This window comes from Eubalaena glacialis, chromosome 1 (genome assembly GCF_028564815.1).
Source record: "Eubalaena glacialis isolate mEubGla1 chromosome 1, mEubGla1.1.hap2.+ XY, whole genome shotgun sequence".
NCBI classification, from domain to species: domain Eukaryota; kingdom Metazoa; phylum Chordata; class Mammalia; order Artiodactyla; family Balaenidae; genus Eubalaena; species Eubalaena glacialis.
Genome location: NC_083716.1, coordinates 29,522,982 through 29,542,864, shown reverse-complemented (window position 1 = coordinate 29,542,864; position 19,883 = coordinate 29,522,982).

The following is a 19,883-nucleotide window of genomic DNA, read 5'->3' as shown; positions in this document are numbered from 1 at the left end:
TTTCCCTATGTGAACCCATTTTTACTTCTCTAGTTCAGTGGCCTCAAAGCCCAAGAGATCTCTCTCCCACTTCCAGATAATCCCCACCATGCCAATCCTGAAAAGTGATCTGCACATCAGCCAAACTGAGGTTTTATCTGTGTATCAAACAGTACCTCTACTTCCTCCTTCTCAACCCTAACCACTAGCAACATAGTATTACAAGGATCATAATTCCCCTAGCCTTCTCTGCATCCCCATTAGAAATCAAGATATTTACCAAAAACAAACCAAAAAAAAAACCTTAATTATGATCACTTTAAAATTTACACATAAACTGTATTCACTGGTTTGTTTTAAAGTCAAATACATTTTCGTACAGAAACGTAAATGGGCAGTTAACTCCTAGTCGATCCACATTGATAAAATTGTGTATGACTGCAATAAAAACACCAACAAATATAAAACAGTTTAAAATCTACAGAAGGTCTTCTCACCAAGTAATTTCTGGGAACAGATCTCTAATAGTCCCCGCTGAGCCAGCATATTCAAATTCATAAATGACTGATAGCAGATCAAACTTTGGTTTAAAGCAGTAGGAGATGCATTAAGAACACTGGCCTGTGGAATGGCAGAATAAGAGAAACTACAATGAAAGTAAATCTTCCAAATGGGGTCTAAAATATTCTGGACTCCACCAGACCACTTTGGGCCTACTAAGGACACAAAGAAAAGCCCATCATTGTCCCTTAAGCAGTCCCTTACTTTCTCTGAGCTGTTTTGCACTAGAAAAATGCCAGACTTACAAGATGATTATAAAGAAAGTATACATGAAAATGCTTTATCAGTGTTGGTGGGCTACCTGGTTGTAAAGACAGCTATTGTTCCTTTCTTTGATCTCTATGGTGAAAGAGTAAAACTGAGAAGAGAAAGGAATTTAGAAGGAAGGTCTTTGGCATCGAAGTTACTAATGACTTAACAGCTTTACCTATGGCCATCCCAGTTAACTTGTAAGCATGGAAAGATGAACACAGGTATCTGAACATATAGAAAAAGCCGATTTACAAACAAACCTTCCCAGGTACCATATTCAACTTCACAGCCTCAAGGACTATGAAAACACCTTTCACTCTCTCAGACTTCTGAAAGAAGCTGCATCCTCTCTGACACAGCAAAGGTCAGGTAAGGGACCTTAGCAAACCTTTCCTCTCCTTATTCCAGTGTCCTACAAAACTCAACTACTCCACTGGGAAGTAAAGTTCCTTTGAAATAATGCTATCTTAGGCTCGTGGAATTAGAACCCAAAGTTGAATCCATTGGCAGATCCAATTTAAAATGCACTGTTTCCAAGAATTTATGTCTAAATTTATGTCAGATAATAAGGATTTTAGGAAAGGTGGGTCAACTGTGCAGATAGGAAGTGTGATATGGGTACATCCAGACCTCAGAACACTGGAAAGCATGGTATACAGTTTCCAAGTGCTAAGGACTAACTATCCAGAAAGTCTGAGGTATTGGCCAGATGCAGTCTGTTAGCTAAGGTAAGAGATCCCAAAAATTTTTCAAAAAATCTACCCTCAACTATGTCTGACTAACTCCTGCTTAATATTTAGGTTATCATCTTAGACAACACTGCCTCCAGAAAGTGTCCTCTGACCCCCCAAATCTAGTTCCTTTAACCTTGGCTTAGGTAGCACTTACTCCCTTAAACATGTCACAATACTTACCACACTACAGTATTATCTATTTAATCACTTTCTAGTTTAGTGATCTTCCAAAGTTTGCTCCATAGCCCTCCAAAAGACTTTTTTTTTTAAATATGGGCCTCTGAACACTTATGTTTCCATGTAGGATGAAGTAGTCTGAGTCAGGTAAATATTAGCGCTTAACAACAACTAAAATTTGGATAAATTACAAAAATCATATATTTAAAGGCATCAAAGAGCTGCAAAGGTGGGACTTCCCTGGCGGTCCAGTGGTTAGGACTCCAAGCTTCCACTGCAGGGGGCACGGGTTCAATCTCTGGTCAGGGAACTAAGATCTTGCATGCCCTGCAGTGCGGCCAAAAACAAACAAAAAAAAAAGAGCTGCAAAGACAATAAGGAATATCAGGGACAAAATTTCAGAGAGCAGAGAACCATTCAGAGGTAATCTTAGGATCTACGGTGTTTGGGGGGCATCTGTCACTTCTGGGCACAAGCTAGTGGCTGAGATCTGGAATTGGGGCAAGCACAGGAATGCTACTATAGGGCAGAGAAATGAGCCAAATCTTTGACAATTGCTTGGGATGGAGTGACGAAAGTGAAGATTTGAAAAGTCTCAAACACAAGGCCAGTTTCTTCCTCAAGGTATTTGCTGAATTCTGAAGATAAGCCAAAACTTCCAGAAAGCAGAGTAGAATTTTCTAGTGTCTGTGGATACTTAGGAGACAAAGGGCCTTGAATATAGCCAGTGAGAGGTAAAAGCCCTGGAGGGAATGATAGATTAATGCTGCCATCTACTATCACTTTTTTCCTCATCGCATTTTCCAACATGGACACAGCTAGAGGCTAAGAATTCAGGCTTCAGAAAGCTGCTCCTAGAAAATAGAAAAACCAGTAGTCTTGGCAGTTGTGGGGGACCAGAGCACCAAAACTGGAGACTTGAGAGACCTCAAGCCCACAGCCAGTGTCTTCCTCAAAAATGTGAGATATTTTGAAGCTTCACGGGGTGTAAGGCTAATCCAAATACCTCTGGAAAGTAGAGTGAAAACTTCTTCAGCGTCTTGGTTCTAAACAGAGGACTCCCCCCTTCCCCTCATGCTCTCAGTGAAAAACCATGAAGGATCATGTCCTAGGAATAAGGAAAACAAAGGTGGACTAGATCTGACCAAAACTGCAAACCAGTCTTGACCTAAATAAGTTTACAACAGGATTAAGGTAACCCCCATTCCACCGTCTTAAAATCTTACTTCTCTGGTAAAAGATTCCATTATCTGAAGCTTCTAAAGTTGTTACTGGTGTGTGTGTGTGTGTGTGTGTGTGTGTGTGTGTGTGTGTGTGTGTGTGTCTTTAATATAAAACATCTGACATTCAAACAAAAATTACTAGGTATATGAAAACATAACCACTTGACTGGTAACCAATAGAAGCAGAGCTATAGGTGATCTAGATATTGGAGTTAGCAGACAAGGACTTTAAATGATTCATATATTAAATAAAAGAAAGGAAAAGATGGACAAAGAGGTGAAAGACACAAAATTTCAACAAAGTAAAATTTACATAAAGAATCAAACGGATATTCTAAAACCAAAAATAAAATATATGAAAGTAAGAACTCAATGGATGTGTCTAAAAGTAAATTTACCTAGCCAAACTCAGGAAGTAAACTCAAAGAGAAATCAATAGAAAATATCTAAACCAAAGCACAAAAAGAAAAAAGACTGCTGGGGGTAGTAGAGAAGAGAAAGAGAACATGAAGGGAAAGAGAAAGAATAAACAGAACATGGAGATGTGGAACACAGTCAAAAGATCTAACACACATGTAATTACAGCTCCAGAAAAACAAGAGAGATAAAACGGGGCAGAAGCAATATTTGAAGAGATAATGATGGAGGATGTTCTAAAACTGATCAAAGATCCACTAGAATAAAAAGTCTGACTCCGTTTTTGGCAGCTTTCAAGCCTTACTGCTCCTGTTTACCTTCGTGCCTCACAAAAAGTCAAGCCAGCTAGAGAGCCTGCATGCTCCCCGCTTTGGCACTGGCAAGAAGTTCCAAACCACAGAAGACCTGGCCCATGGGTAACTACTATCACCCCATCCACACACTATTTCCACAATAAAAGCTAAAGCTAGGAAGCTTAGCCACCCAGAAGCAGTGGTCTGGGAGGGGTGCAGGCAGCTGCACTGGGGGGAGGGGGTCTTCCGAGGGGAGGCCGGCTGGGGCCAGGCACGCACATCTGAGACACAGCTGGGCTGGTGATTCGGCTTCGGTGGCGCCCCGGAGACCGGGGAGGCGGCGCGGGACGCAGGACGCTCTCCGAGGTTGCCCCCAGGCAGAGCCGAGAGGCTGAGTGGGTCTTGGTGCTCCAGCCGGGTGTCAGGCCTGAGCCTCGGAGGTGGGAGAGCCAAGTTCAGGACATTGGTCCACCAGAGACCTCCCGGCCCCACGTAATATCAAACGTCGAAAGCTCTCCCAGAGATCTCCATCTCAACGCTAAAACCGAGCTCCACTCAACAACCAGCAAGCTACAGTGCTGGACACCCTATGCCAAACAACTAGCAAGATAGGAACACAACCCCACCCATTAGCAGAGAGGCTAATTGAGATCCCTCACTCCAGTCCAACCCCCTAATCACAAGAAAAGACAATCACCTCTCCTTGTTCTCTCAAGTCATTTTTGGACCTGTTGGGAGCCTGCCCTGCTCCGCCTAGAAAGCCCCCTAGAAAGTAATAATTCTTTTCATACCCTCTTGATCATGTATGCCACCACCAGTCTCAACATCTGTGTTGAGGGTCCCCAAGACCACTCCCAAGTTCAAAGATTTGCATGAAGGGCTCACAGGACTCAACTTATAGTCATATTCATGGCTATAATTTATTACAGCAGAAGTATTCAAAGCAAAATAAAGAGAAATGGTATATGAGGCAAAGTCCAGAGGAAACCAGGTGCAAGCTCCCAAGAGTACCTTCTCCATGGAGTCACAAAAGACACACCTAATTCTTCCAGCAACAAGTTGTGCCAACACATACGAAGTGTTATTTACCAGAGATTCGAGCATTAGAAAAAGGATAAAAGCAATAAGTTTAATTAGACTATATAAAGTCAATAATGTATGCTGTAATCTCTAGAATTGAAATGGGAAAAGAATACATAATTAACAGATTACTACAGGAGAAAATGAAATAAAAATATTTGATTACAGGGCTTCCCTGGTGGCACAGTGGTTAAGAATCCGCCTGCCAATGCAGGCGACACGGGTTCGAGCCCTGGTCCCAGAAGATCCTACATGCCGCAGAGCAACTAAGCCCGTGCGCCACAACTACGGAGCCTGCACTCTAGAGCTTGGGAGCCACAACTACTGAGCCCGCACGCCTAGAGCCCATGCTCCGCAACGAGAAGCCACCACAATGAGAAGCCTGTGCACCACAGCTAAGAGTAGCCCCCGCTCACCACAACTAGAGAAAACCCACGCACAGCAACAAAGACCCAATACAGCCAAAAATAAATAAAATAAAATAAATAAATTTTAAAAATATATATATATATTTGATTACAGAGTATTCGTTTTTTAGGAAAATTGTTTATTTTATCCAGCTTTTCAGATTAATTGGAATCAAGTTGTTCATAGTATCTTTCAATTTTCTTTTTAATGTCTATAGGATCCCAAAAATTAAACACAGAATTATCACATGAACCGGCAATTCTACTCCTACGTATATATCCAAGATAAATGAAAATATATTTCCACAAAGAAACATGTACATGAGTGTTTTTAGCAGCATTATTCATAATAGTCAAAAAGTAAAACCCAAATGTCCATCGATGGATGAAAGGATAAACAAAATGTGATACAGCCATACAATGAAATAATTATTCAGCTATAAAAAGGAAAAAAGTACTTGTACATGCTACAACTTGGATGAACCTCCAAAACATACTAAGTGAAAGAGGCCAAACACAAAGGTCATATATTGTATGATTACTTTTATATGACATATCCAAAATAGGCAAATCCATAGAGACAGAAAGCAGATTAGAGTTAACAGGGGTTGGGAGGAGAGGAGAATGGAGAGTGATTATTTAATCTACAGGCTGTTTTTATGGGGTCATGAAAAGGTTTTAAAACTGGGGAGAGCCGGTGGTTACACAACACTGTGAATACACTAAGTGTTACTGAATTGTACACTTTAAAATGGTTAATTGTGTGCTGTGTGAACTTCACCTCAATAAAACATAGATAAAAATAGAAGCAAATAAGAATCAAGGTAATTCACCACATTAATAGAATAAAAGAATAAAGTAAAATCATATGATTATCTTGATAGTTGAAGAAAAATAATTTGATAAAATTTAATACACAGTCATAAATAAATCTGTTAGAAAACTACTAATAGAAAATAATTTCCTTAATCTGATAAGAATAATAATCCAAAAAATTCACTGTAAACATCATAGCCGATAGGAGCATGGAGAAACATTTCCTCATGAGATCAGGAATGAATAAGCATGCCAGCTAAAAATATTCAACAGTGTCAATGCAATAAACTAAATTAGTTAATTAATCAAATAGTTTTAAAAAGCAAAAGGATTGAAAGCAAAAGCATTGAAATGATAAAGTTGTAATATTCACCAAACGACTGTGATGTATAAAATCTAAAGGAATTTTCAGGTAAACTATTAGAATTAAGAAGTGAATTTAGGGCTTCCCTCGTGGCTCAGTGGTTAAGAATCCGCCTGCCAATGCAGGGGACACGGGTTCGAGCCCTGGTCTGGGAAGATTCCCACATGCCGCGGAGCAACTAAGCCCGTCTGCCACAACTACTGAGCCTGCGCTCTAGAGCCCGCGAGCCACAACTACTGAGCCCGTGTGCCACAACTACTGAAGCCCACGTGCCTAGAGCCCGTGCTCCACAACAAGAGAAGCCACTGCAATGAGAAGCCAGTGCACCGCAACCAAGAGTAGCTCCCACTCGCTGAAACTAGGGAAAGCCCACGTGCAGCAACGAAGACGCAACGCAGCCAAAAATAAATAAAATAAATAAATAAATTTATTAAAAAAAAAAAAAAAAGAAGTGAATTTAGGGAATTCCCTGGCGATCCAGTGTTAGGTCGCCACACTTTCACTGCCAAGTGCCCAGGTTCAATCCCTGGTCAGGGAACTAAGATCCCGCAAGCCATGCATCACGGCCCCAAAAAAAAAAAAAAATGAATTTAGCAAGGTAGCTGGATACAAAGTCACTATCTTAAAAATCAATTGTAAACTAATGAGAACCTGCTGTATAAAAAAATAAATAAAACTAAATTTTTAAAAAATCAATTGTATCTCCATATGCCAGCAACAAATAAAATATGAAATTTTAAGAAAAGGTGCTGTTTATAACAGCATCAAAAATGTCAAATGCCTAGTAATAAGTTTTTATAAAGACATGCGAGACTGTTACACACTAAAATAGAGACATATACCATATTCATGAGTTGGAATTGTTAAAATGTTAAACTGTCAGTTCTCCCCAGCCAGATCTATAAATTTAATGCAATCCCAGTTAAAATCTGGCCAGGTTTTTTTGTTGTTGTTGTTTGTTCGGAGTTTTTTGTTTGTTTGTGTAATAGACAAGCTGATTCTAAAATGTGTAGGAAAATACAAAGGACCAACAATAGTAAAGTAATCTTGAAAAAGAATAAAATTAGAGAACTACCAGATAACAAGGCCTGTTATAAAACTCCAGGAATTAAGACAGTGTAATATTTGTACAAGTATAAATAAAAACTAATGTAATGATACATGCTACAATGCAGATAAAAGTAGAAAACACTGTGCTAAGTGAGAGAAGCCACACACAAAAAGTAACACTTTCTATAATTCAATTTATATGAAGTATCTGGAATGGATCCATAAAGTGAATCCACAGGGACAGAAAGCATATTGATAGTTTTCAAGAGAAGAGGGTAAAAGAAAAATGGGGAGTATCTGCTTAATGGGTATGGGGTTTTATTTTGGAGTGATAAAAATGTTTTGGAACTAGACAGGGGTAGTGGTTACATAACACCTGCATTAAATGCCACTGAATCATTCACTTTAATTTTATTTATTTATTTATTTATTTATGGCTGTGTTGGGTGTTCGTTTCTGTGCGAGGGCTTTCTCTAGTTGCGGCAAGCGGGGGCCACTCTTCATCGCGGCGCGCGGGCCTCTCACTATTGTGGCCTCTCTTGTTGCGGAGCACAGGCTCCAGACGCGCAGGCTCAGTAGTTGTGGCTCACGGGCCCAGTTGCTCCGCGGCATGTGGGATCTTCCCAGACCAGGGCTCGAACCCGTGTCCCCTGCATTGGCAGGCAGATTCTCAACCACTGTGCCACCAGGGAAGCCTTCATTCACTTTAAAATGGTTAATTTTATATTATGTAAATTTCACCTTAACTTTTTTTTTTTTAATTTATCTATTTATTTATTTATTTTTGGCTGCATTGGGTCTTCGTTTCTGTGCGAGGGCTTTCTCTAGTTGCGGCAAGCGGGGGTCACTCTTCATCGCGGTGCGCGGGCCTTTCACTGTCGCGGCCTCTCTTGTTGCGGGGCACAGGCTCCAGGTGCGCAGGCTCAGTAGTTGTGGCTCACGGGCCTAGTTGCTCCATAGCATGTGGGATCTTCCCAGACCAGGGCTCGAACCCATGTCCCCTGCATTGGCAGGCAGATTCTCAACCACTGCGCCACCAGGGAAGCCCATCACCTTAACTTTTAAAATTATGACAAATAATTTTAAACTAGAAAGAGTGGCCATGAAATAATACAGAAGGTGAACTGAATGCATAAAGAATTAAAAAACATTTTTTTTCATTACTATTGGAACAGAACAGAGAGGCCAGAAACACACCCACATATATGTGGCCACCAAATTCATGAAAAAAAGACGACAGTCCAGTAAGGAAAAAATCAATTGAATGTCCATACGGAAATAAAAGTAACCTTGTCCTCTAACACCTAAAAATCAATTCCAGATGGATTACAGATCTAAATGTGAAAAGTAAAACAACAAAGCTTTCAGAAAAAAAAAAAAAACATAGGAAAACATCTTCATAATCATGAAGTAGACAAAGAGTTCTCAAGTAAGACACAAAAAGTGTTAACAATAAAGAAAAAAGGTAAACAGGATTATATTAAAATAAGAACTTTTGCTCATTAAAGTACATCATCATTAAGAGTGCTATAACACCAAGAGAAGATATAAAGAACTCCTATAAATAAAAACAACAGCAAAAAAAATCCACAAACTCAATTTTAAAATGAGCAAAAAGCAACATATAAAAAATATTATAAACATATGCAAATCAATGAAATAAACCATATATATAGAATAAAGGACAATAACCATATGACCATCTTAGTTGAAAACGTCTGACAAATTCCAACATCCTTTCATAATAAAAGCACTCAATAAACTAGGAATAGAAGGGAACTTCCTCAGCATGATAAAGAACATCTACATAAAACCCAGAGCTAACATAATATTTAATGGTGATAGTCTGAAAACTTTCCCCCTAATAATCAGAAACAAGACAAATATGTCTGCTCTCACCACTCCTATTCACCATTTTACTGGAGGTTCTAACCTAACCAGGACAATTTGGCAAGAAAAAGAATTTAAAAGCATCCATATTTGAAAGGAAGAAGTAAACTTATCTCTATTCACAGATGATAATCTTATATAAATAAGAAATTCTACGAAAATGCTAAGAAATCCAATAAAAAACAATTAGAACTAATAAACAAGTTCAGCAATGTTGCAGGACACAAGATCAACACACAAAAATAGATTGTATTTCTATACACTTGCAATAAACACCTAAAAATGAAAATAAAACAATTCCATCCACAATCGCATTAACAAGAATAAAATACTTAGGAGTAAATTTAACAAAAGAAGTGCAAGAGTTGTACTTTGAAAACTACAAAATATTGTTAAAGGACATTGTAAAAGCCCTAAATAAGTGGAAGGACATCCCCTGTTCTGATATTCATGGATTGAAAAACTTCATATTGTTAAGTTGGCAATACTCTCCAAACTGATCTACAGATTCAATTCAATCCCTATCAAAATCCCAGCTGTCTTTTTTGCATTACCTGACAAGCAAGGGACCAAAACAACCTTGAAAAAGAACAAAGTTAGAGGACTGACACTTCCAGACATCAAAACTTACTACAAAGCCACTGTATTCAAGAGAGTGTGGTACTGGCATAAGGACAGACATGCAGACCAATGAAACAGGATTGAGAATTCAAACATAAACCCATACATGTATAGTCAACTGATTTTCAACAGTGGTGCCAAGACCACTCAATGCGGAAAGAACAGTCTTTTCAACAAATGTTGGGACAACTAAATACCCACATTCAAGAGAGTCAAGTTGGGCCCTTCCTTGACACCATATATATACAAATAACAAAATGGGTCAAACAGCTAAATGTACAAGCTGAAATTATAAAACTCTTAGAAGAAAATATAGATGGGAATCTTTGTAACCTTGGATTAGTCAATGGTTTCTTATATACTGGGTTGGCCAAAAGGTTTGTTCGTTTTTTCCGTAAGATGGCTCTAGTAGCACTTAGTTGTCTTTAACTTCATTTGAAACAATTTTGTTAGATTGTATAGGACAGTTGTCACTTCAGCGTACATTTAAAAAAAAGACATCAAAACTGATGACTTTTTGTGAAGCCATTTTAATATTGAAGATGGAAGAAAAAAAGCAACATTTTTGGCATATTATGCTTTATTATTTCAAGAAAGGTAAAAACACAACTGAAACACAAAAAAAGATTTGTGCAGTGTATGGAGAAGGTGCTGTGACTGATCAAACGTGTCAAAAGTGGTTTGTGAAGTTTCATGCTGGAGATTTCTCACTGGACAATGCTCCATGGTCAGGTAGACCAGATGAAGTTGATAGAGATCAAATCAAGACATCAACTGAGAACAGTCAATGTTATACCACATGGGAGACAGCCAACATACTCAAAATATCCAAATCAAGCACTGAAAATCATTTGCACCAGCTTGGTTATGTTAATTGCTTTGATGTTTGGGTTCTACGTTAAGTTAAGCGAAAAAAACCTTCTTGACCTTATTTCCACGTGTGATTCTCTACTGAAATGTAATGAAAACATTCCATTTTTGAAACAATTGTGATGGGTGATGAAAAGCGGATACTGTACAACAATGTGGAACTGAAAAGATCATGGGGCAAGAGAAATGAACCACCACCAACCACACCAAAGGCAGGTCTTCATCCAAAGAAGGTGATATTGTGTATATGGTGGGATTGGAAGGGAGTCCTCTATTATGAGCTCCTTCCAGAAAACCAAACAATAAATTCTAACAAGTACTGCTCCCAATTAGACCAACTGAAAGCTGCACTCGACGAAAAGCATCCAGAATTAGTCAACAGAAAACGTGTAATCTTCCATCAGGATAACGCAAGACCACATGTTTCTTTGATGACCATGCAAAAACTGTTACAGCTTGGCTGGGAAGTTCTGATTCATTTGCCATATTCACCAGACGTCGCATCTTCAGATTTCCATTTATTCTGGTCTTTACAAAATTCTCTTAATGGAAATTGAAACCCTCAGACATTGCTGGTGGAATTGTAAAATGATTCACCTGCTTTGGAAAACAGTTTGCCAGTTCCTCAAATGTTTAACAAAAACTTACAATATGACCCAGCAATTCCACTCCTAGGTATATACTCCAGAGAATTAAAAACATATGTCCACACAAAAATGTGTACATGAATGTTCACAGGAGCTTTATTCAAAATAGCCAAAAGTGCAAACAATCCAAATGTCCACCAACTGATGAATGGATAAACAAAATGTGGTGTATCCAAAACAATGGAATATGATCTGGCCATAAAAAGGAATGAAGGGGATTCTGCCAGCAACCTTCATTTGGGGTGCAACTCTTCCCAGAGTCTCCGGCCTACTAGCCTACTACATCAGATTTTGGATTCACCAAGCCTCCACAATCATATTAAGAAAGTGAGGAAGAAAGAAGTGAAATAAGTCATCCAAGATCATATATCCACCGTATGGCTGACAGGGTCTTGGTTCTCCACGCGGGTGTCAGGCCTGAGCCTCGGAGGTGGGAGAAGCAAGTTCAGGACATAGGACCACGAGAGACTTCCCGGCCCCACGTAATATCAATCAGCGAGAGCCCTCCCAGAGATCTCCATCTCAATGGAGACCCAGCTCCACTCAACGACCAGCAAGCTCCAGTACTGGACAGCCTATGCCAAACAACTAGCAAGGCAGGAACACAACCGCACCCATTAGCAGAGAGGCTGCCTAAAATCATAATAAGGTCACAGACACCCCAAAACATACCACCGGATGCGGTACTGCCCACCAGAAAAACAAGATCCAGCCTCATCCACCAGAACACAGGCACCACTCCCCTCAACCAGGAAGCCTACACAACCCACTGAACCAACCTTACCCACTGGGGGCAGACACCAAAAACAATGGGAACTATGAACCTGCAGCCTGCGAAAAGGAGACCCCAAACACAGTAAGTTAAGCAAAATAAGAAGACAGAGAAATACACAGCAGATGAAGGAGCAAGGTAAAAACCCACCACACCAAACAAATGAAGAGGAAATAGGCAGTCTACCTAAAAAAAAATTCAGAGTAATGATAGTAGAGATGATCCAAAATCTTGGAAATAGAATGGAGAAAATACAAGAAACGTTTAACAAGGACCTAGAAGAAATAGAGAGCAAATTAACAATGATGAACAACACAATAAATGAAATTTAAAACTCTCTAGAAGGAATCAATAACAGAATAACAGAGGCAAAAGAACGGATAAGTGACCCGGAAGATAAAATAGTGGAAATAACTACCTCAGAGCAGAATAAAGAGAAAAGAATGAAAAGAACTGAGGACAGTCTCAGAGACCTCTGGAACAACATTAAATGCACCAACATTCGAATTATAGGGGTCCCAGAAGAAGAAGAGAAAAAAAAAGAGACTGAGAAAATATTTGAAGAGATTATAGTTGAAATTTATCCTAATATGGGAAAGGAAATAGTCAATCAAGTCCAGGAAGCACAGAGAGTCCATACAGGATAAATCCAAGGACAAACATGCCAAGACACATATTAATCAAACTATCAAAAATTAAATACCAAGAAAAAATATTAAAAGCAGCAAGGGAAAAGCAACACATAACATACAAGGGAATCCCCATAAGGTTAACAGCTGATCTTTCAGCAGAAACTCTGCAAGCCAGAAGGGAATGGCAGGACATATTTAAAATGATGAAAGGGAAAAACCTACAACCAAGATTACTCTACCCAGCAAGGATCTCATTCAGGTTCGATGGAGAAATTAAAACCTTTACACACAAGCAAAAGTTACAACGAATGCTAAAGGAACTTCTCTAAGCAGAAAACACAAGAGAAGGAAAAGACCTACAATAACAAACCCAAAACAATTCAGAAAATGGTAATAGGAACATACATATCGATAATTACCTTAAATGTAAATGGATTAAATGCTCCAACCAAAAGACACAGACTAGCTGAATGGATGCAAAAACAAGACCCATATATATGCTGTCTACAAGAGACCCACTTCAGACCTAGGGACACATACAGACTGAAAGTGAGGGGATGGAAAAAGATATTCCATGCAAATGGAAATCAAAAGAAAGCTGGAGTAGCAATTCTCATATCAGACAGAAGAGACTTTAAAATAAAGACTATTCCAAGAGACAAAGAAGGACACTACATAATGATCAAGGGATCAATCCAAGAAGAAGATATAACAATTGTAAATATTTATGCACCCAACATAGGAGCACCTCAATACATAAGGCAAATGCTATCAGCCATAAAAGGGGAAATCGACAGTAACACAATCATAGTAGGGGACTTTAACACCCCACTTTCACCAATGGACAGATCATCCAAAATGAAAATAAATAAGGAAACACAAGCTTTAAATGATACATTAAACAAGATGGACTTAATTGATATTTATAGGACATTCCATCCAAAAACAACAGAATACACTTTCTTCTCAAGTGCTCATGGAACACTCTCCAGGATAGATCGTATCTTGGGTCACAAATCAAGCCTTGGTAAATTTAAGAAAATTGAAATTGTATCAAGTATCTTTTCTGACCACAACGCTATGAGACTAGATATTAATTACAGGGAAAAAACTGTAAAAATACAAACACATGAAGGCTAAACAATATGTTACTAAATAACCGAGAGACCACTGAAGTAATCAAAAAGGAAATCAAAAAATACCTAGAAACAAATGACAACGAAAACACCACGGCCCAAAACCTATGGGATGCAGCAAAAGCAGTTCTGAGAAGGAAGTTTATAGCAATACAATCCTACCTAAAGAAACAAGAAACATCTTAAATAAACAACCTAACCTTACACCTAAAGCAATTAGAGAAAGAAGAACAAAAAAAACCCAAAGTTAGCAGAAGGAAAGAAATCATAAAGATCAGAGCAGAAATAAATGAAAAAGAATGAAGGAAACAATAGCTAAGATCAATAAAACTAAAAGCTGGTTCTTTGAGAAGATAAACAAAATTGATAAACCATTAGCCAGACTCACCAAGAAGAAAAGGGAGAAGACTCAAATCAACAGAATCAGAAATTAAAAAAGGAGAAGTAACAACTGACACTGCAGAAATACATAGGATCATGAGAGATTATTACAAGCAACTATATGCCAATAAAATGGGCAACCCAGAGTGGACAAAGTCGTAGAAAAGCACAACCTTCCAAGACTGAACCAGGAAGAAACAGAAAATACAAACAGACCAATCACAAGCACTGAAATTGAAACTGTGATTAAAAATCTTCCAACAAACAAAAGCCCAGGACCAGATGGATTCACAGGTGAATTCTATCAAACATTTAGAAAAGAGCTAACACCTATCCTTCTCAAACTCTTCCATAATATAGCAGAGGGAGGAACACTCCCAAACTCCTTCTACGAGGCCACCATCACCCTGATACCAAAACCAGACAAAGATGTCACAAAAAAAGAAAACTACAGGTCAATATCACTGATGAACATAGATGTGAAAATCCTCAACAAAATACTATCAAACAGAATCCAGCAGCACATTAAAAGGATCATACACCATGATCAAGTGGGGTTTATCCCAGGAATGCAAGGATTCTTCAATATACGAAATCAATCAAAGTGATACACCATATTAACAAATTGGAGGATAAAAACCATATGATAATCTCAACAGATGCAGAAAAAGCTTTTGACAAAATTCAACACCCATTTATGATAAAAACTCTCCAGAAAGTAGGCATAGAGGGAACTTACCTCAACGTAATAAAGGCCATATATGACAAACCCACAGCCAACATTGTTCTCAATGGTAAAAAACTGAAACCATTTCCACTAAGATCAGGAACAAGACAAGGCTGCCCACTCTCACCAGTATTATTCAACATAGTTTTGGAAGTTTTAGCCACAGCAATCAGAGACAAAAAAAGAAATGAAAGGAATCCAAATCGGAAAAGAGGAAGTAAAACTGTCACTGTTTGCAGATGACATGATACTATACACAGAGAATCCTAGAGATGCTACCAGAAAACTACTAGAGCTAATCAATGAATTTGGAAAAGTAGCAGGATACAAAATTAATGCACAGAAATCTCTTGCATTCCTATACACTAATGATGAAAAATCTGAAAGAGAAATTAAGGAAACACTCCCATTTACCATTGCAACAAAAAGAATAAAATACCTAGGAATAAACCTACCTAGGGCGACAAAAGACCTCTATGCAGAAATCTATAAGACACTGATGAAAGAAATCAAAGATGATACAAACAGATGGAGAGATACACCATGTTCTTGGATTGGAAGAATCAACACTGTGAAAATGACTATACTCCCCAAAGCAATCTACAGATTCAATGCAATCCCTATCAAACTACCAATGGCATTTTTCACAGAACTAGAACAAAATATTTCACAATTTGTATGGAAACACAAAAAAACCCGAATAGCCAAACTTGAGAAAGAAAAATGGAGCTGGAGGAATCAGGCTCCCTGACTTCAGACTATACTACAAAGCTACAGTAATCAAGACAGTATGGTACTGGCACAAAAACAGAAACAAAGATCATTGGAACAAGATAGAAAGCACAGAGATAAACCCACGCACATATGGTCACCTTATCTTTGATAAAGGAGGCAAGAATATACAGTGGAGAAAAGACAGCCTCTTCAATAAGTGGTGCTGGGAAAACTGGACAGCTACATGTAAAAGAATGAAATTAGAACACTCCCTAACACCATACACAAAAATAAACTCAAAATGGATTAAAGACCTAAATGTAAGGCCAGACACTATCAAACTCTTAGAGGAAAACATAGGCAGAACACTGTATGACATAAATCACAGCAAGATCCTTTTTGACCCAGCTCCTAGTGAAATGGAAATAAAAACAAAAATAAACAAATGGGACCTAATGAAACTTAAATGCTTTTGCACAGCAAAGGAAACCATAAATAAGACCAAAAGACAACCCTCAGAATGGGAGAAAATATTTGCAAATGAAGCAACTGACAAAGGATTAATCTCCAAGATTTACAAGCAGCTCATGCAGCTCAATAACAAAAAAACAAACAACCCAATCCAAAAATGGGCAGAAGACCTAAGTAGACATTTCTCCAAAGAAGATATACAGATTGCCAACCAACACATGAAAGAATGCTCAACATCATTAATCATTAGAGAAATGCAAATCAAAACTACAATGAGATATCACCTCACACCGGTCAGAATGGCCATCATCAAAAAATCTAGAAACAATAAATGCTGGAGAGGGTGTGGAGAAAAGGGAACACTCTTGCACTGTTGGTGGGAATGTAAATTGATACAGCCACTATGGAGAACAGTATGGAGGCTCCTTAAAAAACTAAAAATAGAACTACCATACGACCCAGCAATCCCACTACTGGGCATATACCCTGAGAAAACCATAATTCAAAAAGAGTCATGTACCAAAATGTTCATTGCAGCTCTATTTACAATAGCCAGGACATGGAAGCAACCTAAGTGTCCGTCATCGGATGAATGGATAAAGAAGATGTGGCACATATATACAATGGAATATTACTCAGCCATAAAAAGAAACGAAATGGAGTTATTTGTAGTGAGGTGGATGGAGTTAGAGTCTGTCATACAGAGTGAAGTAAGTCAGAAAGAGAAAAACAAATACAGTATACTAACACATATATATGGAATCTAAGGAAAAAAAAAAAGGTCATGAAGAACCTAGTGGCAAGACGGGAATAAAGACACAGACCTACCAGAGAATGGACTTGAGGATATGGGGAGGGGGAAGGGTAAGATGTGACAAAGTGAGAGAGTGGCATGGACATATATACACTACCAAACGTAAAATAGATAGCTAGTGGGAAGCAACCGCATAGCACAGGAAGATCAGCTCTGTGCTTTGTGACCACCTAGAGGGGTGGGAGGGAGGGAGATGCAAGAGGGAAGAGATATGGAACATATGTATATGTATAACTGATTAACTCTGTTATAAAGCAGAAACTAACACACCATTGTAAAGCAATTATACTCCAATAAAGATGTTAAAAAATAAAAATAAATAAAAATAAAATAAACTCAAAATGGATTAAAGACCTAAATGTAAGGCCAGAAACTATAAAACTCTTAGAGGAAAACATAGGAAGAACACTCTATGACATAAATCACAGCAAGATCCTTTTTGACCCACGTCCTAGAGTAATGGAAATAAAAACAAAAATAAACAAATGGGACCTAATGAAGCTTAAAAGCTTTTGCACAGCAAAGGAAACCATAAATAAGACCAAAAGACAACCCTCAGAATGGGAGAAAATATTTGCAAACGAAGCAACTGGCAAAGCATTAATCTCCAAAATACACAAGCAGCTCATGCAGCTCAATATCAAAAAAACGAACAACCCAACCCAAAAATGGGTAGAAGACCTAAATAGACATTTCTCCAAAGAAGACATACAGATTGCCAACCAACACATGAAGGATGCTCAACATCACTAATCATTAGAGAAATGCAAATCAAAACTACAATGAGGCACCACCTCACAGCAGTCAGAATGGACATCATCAAAAGGTCTACAAACAATAAATGCTGGAGAGGGTGTGGAGAAAAGGGAACACTCTTGCACTGTTGGTGGGAATGTAAACTGACACAGCTACTATGCAGAACAGTATGGAGGTTCCTTAAAAGACTAAAAATAGAACTACCATATGACCCAGCAATCCCACTACTGGGCATATACCCTGAGAAAACCATAATTCAAAAAGAGTCATGTACCACAATGTTTACTGCAGCACTATTTACAATAGCCAGGACATGGAAGCAACCTAAGTGTCCATCATCGGATGAATGGATAAAGAAGATGTGGCACACATATACAATGGAATATTACTCAGCCATAAAAAGAAACGAAATTGAGATATTTGTAGTGAGGTGGATGGACCTAGAGACTGTCATACAGAGTGAAGTAAGTCAGAAAGAGAAAAACAAATACCATATGCTAACACATATATATGGAATCTAAAAAAAAAAAAATTGTTCTGAAGAACCTAGGGGCAGAACAGGAATAAAGACGCAGACATAGAGAATGGACTTGAGGACATGGGGAGGGGGAAGGATAAGCTGGAATGAAGTAAGAGAGTGACATGGACTTATATATACTACCAAATGTAAAATAGATAGCTAGTGGGAAGAAGCCGCATAGCACCGGGAGATCAGCTCAGTGCTTTGTGAGCACCTAGAGGGCAGGGATAGAGAGGGTGGGAGGGATAGAGAGGGTGGGAGGGAAACGCAAGGGGGAGGGGATATGGGGATATATGTATACGTATAGCTGATTCACTTTGTTATACAGTAGAAACTAACACAACAATGTAAAGCAATTATACTCCAATGAAATTGTTAAACAAAAAAAAAAAGGAAGTACTGATCATGTTACAACATGGATGAACTTTGAAAACATTATGCTAAGTGAAAGAAGCCAGACACAAAAGATCACATATTCTATGATTCCACTTATATGAAATGTCCAGGATAAGCAAATTCATAGAGACAGAAAGTAGACTAGTGGTTTCCAGGTGCTAGGAGTAGAAGGAATGGAGAGTAATTGTTAATGGTCATGGGGTTTTCTTTTGTGGGGGGGTGATGAATATGCTGTGAAATTAGGTAGTGGTGATGGTAACACAACTCTGTGAATATACTTATGACCACTGACTTGTATAGTTTTAAAAGGACGAATTTGATAGTATGTGGATTACATCTCATACCAGTACAGTAAGTTCCCTACATACAAACAACTTCCATTCTGAGAGCGCATTCGTAAGTCCAATTTAAGTCCAACAAAGTTAGCCTAGGTACCCAACTAACACAATCGGCTATATAGTACTGTACTGTAATAGGTTTACAATACTTTTCACACAAATAATTCGTCCATAAAACCAAGCAAACACAAAAAATAAAACACTTTTAATCTTACAGTACAGTACCTTGAAAAGTACAATAGTGCAGTACAACAGCTGGCATACAGGGGCTGGCAGGCACGTTCACATCTTTGGAAGTTCGCATCTTGAAGGTTCACATGTAGGGGACTTACTGTATTTTAAAAATTAGCAAAACACTTGAACAGACCCTTCACAAAAGAGTATATCTAAGTGGTCAACACCTGAAAAGATGCTCAACCTCATTAGTCATCAGAGATGTGTGATTTAAAACCATAATGAGATACCACTACACACTACAAGAATGGCTAAAATGAAAAGGACAGAAATTACAGTGCTGGAGAAGACACAGAGCAAGGGTCAGCAAAATAAGACCCACCACCACCTTATTTGTAAATAAAGTTTCATAGGAATGCAGCCCCTCTCATTCATTTATGCACTGTCTATGGCTTCTTTCATGCTACCATAGCAGAGCTGAGTAACTGCCACAAGTCCATACGGCCTACAAAGCCTAAAATACTATCTGGTTCTTCAATATCTAACCCCCAACCCTTGATGTAGAGGGACCAGAACTTTCATACACTGCTACTGGGAGTGTAAATTGGTACAACCACTCTGGAAAACTATTGGGCAGTATCTACTAAAACTGAACAAGTGCATACACTATA